Below are 1,796 nucleotides of genomic sequence, written 5' to 3' on the forward strand. Positions count from 1 at the left end.
GTGCACCCACCCCCACTACTAACTTGGTCGCCCAGATAGCGGAAGCTATCGACTACCTCTAGTTTTTCACCCTGGAATGAGATAGAAGTTGTTTCCTGTTTGTTTGCAGTCTTTATTGCACCTGAACATCTGCCACAAACAAAAACTGACTTGCTAGTTAACCTGCCTTTGATGTTGCTGCACCTCTTATGTGTCCATAGCTTGCACCGGGTACATCTTATAGAGTTACTACCTACTCCTTTTCTACATACTGAGCAGGGCCATCTACCTGAAGGGGTTTGTGTTTTATCTACCTTCCTACTTATTAGGATTTTGGTTTTAGCTAGGTTGACTCTAAGCTAGGTTGACTCTAAAGCTAGGTTGACTCTAAAGCTAGGTTGTATTTACATATGTGTGTGTATGTGTGTATATATATATATACACACACATATACACACACACATAACCACAGACTAAATTCTAAGCTTTAGAATTAAATTGATTAACTTCTATCAATATTTGAAAAATAGATTATTTATAAGTTCACCAGTATGGAAGAAAAATTTATGAATACTGTAATTTAAACAAAAAATTTTTGAGTTATTTTAGAATGATGTTTGGACTTTCATTGCCTAGACAATAAAGGCCTCATCTCATCTTGGACAGAGAATAAGTTATCATAATCATCCTCATAGTTGTCGTTCTATATCCACTTCCCATACTGGCATAGGTCAGACACATTTGTCATGGATGAAACCAGTACATGCTTAGGTTAGAGGACTGTACTTTGTAATGCGTTTTAGTCTTCAGTCAGTTTCTACAACTGAATGCCCTTCCTAAACAGAAATCCTAAACTGAAATCCATAGTGTACAAAATTTTGATTTTCAACTTACAAAGCCCTAAATTTTAAGCAAGGACAGGTCAATTACTTTGGCCCCAATTTATTACTGGCTTTTCTCTATTGACACACAAAGGACAAAAGGTAAGGTCAAGCTCAGATTTTAAGGGGATATAACTGAATATCACAATGTATTTTGTCTGCCATTCTATAATTAATAATGGTGTGATGATGAAAATTCCTATCCATTGAGTTTCCAGTTTGCGGATAGGGGAATGGCTTGTAGATATACAAGTTACCTGCGAATACTCAATAAGAAGCCCAAGACAAAATCACAGGTTGCCCTTTGGTAAGGTGTAGTACCTGTTAGCCATCCTGCCAGGGTCATGGTGAAATCCTGAAGGCCTGAAAAATGTCACTATCATTGGAATGCAGGATGGTGGTCAGGAATGGAATGCAAAAAATAAAAAGAAATACTTTGTCTTTCTTTCCACTTTGCAGAACAAATTACACTTTTATTAATCTCGGTCTAGGAAACCCATCAGTTTGACTGGCACTGCAATCGTCTAAGGGGCCTGCAATCATAGACAAGAAATGACCAATCGAAAGACATTCTGTCTGAGTAAGCTTGAATAGATGATGACCATTATTCTATTAACTCTAATTTTCTCGTATTTAGAAAATAGTAATGTTGCTTACAGGACTATTCTTTGTTTGATTCCTGCCAAGACTAATAAAGAATTTTGGTGAAACTTACTATTTTTTTATTCAATTTTCCCATATATTTTTAAATATCTAGAAAAAATATTTTTTTTTAGTAAAAAACAAGAAAAATTTTTAGAATTCAGATACTAAAATTAAATTTTATTTAATATGAAAAATATTTAAATATTCGAAAGACCTAAAAATATATTAATCAAATTTGTGTGTGTGTGTGAGTGTTCAATAATTTATCTTTTTACTTCAAACAGAAAAAAG

The 1,796-nt window shown here is 34.2% G+C and overlaps 1 protein-coding gene across 1 annotated transcript in view; it reads right to left on the reverse strand.

Moving 5' to 3' along the window:
- The window catches only part of LOC106879696 (protein unc-13 homolog B), a 221,764-nt gene that overhangs the window by 144,696 nt on the left and 75,272 nt on the right, over positions 1-1,796 (reverse strand). The window lies entirely within an intron of this gene.

Source organism: Octopus bimaculoides, chromosome 22, assembly GCF_001194135.2.
Source record: "Octopus bimaculoides isolate UCB-OBI-ISO-001 chromosome 22, ASM119413v2, whole genome shotgun sequence".
Classification (NCBI taxonomy): Eukaryota; Metazoa; Mollusca; class Cephalopoda; order Octopoda; family Octopodidae; genus Octopus; species Octopus bimaculoides.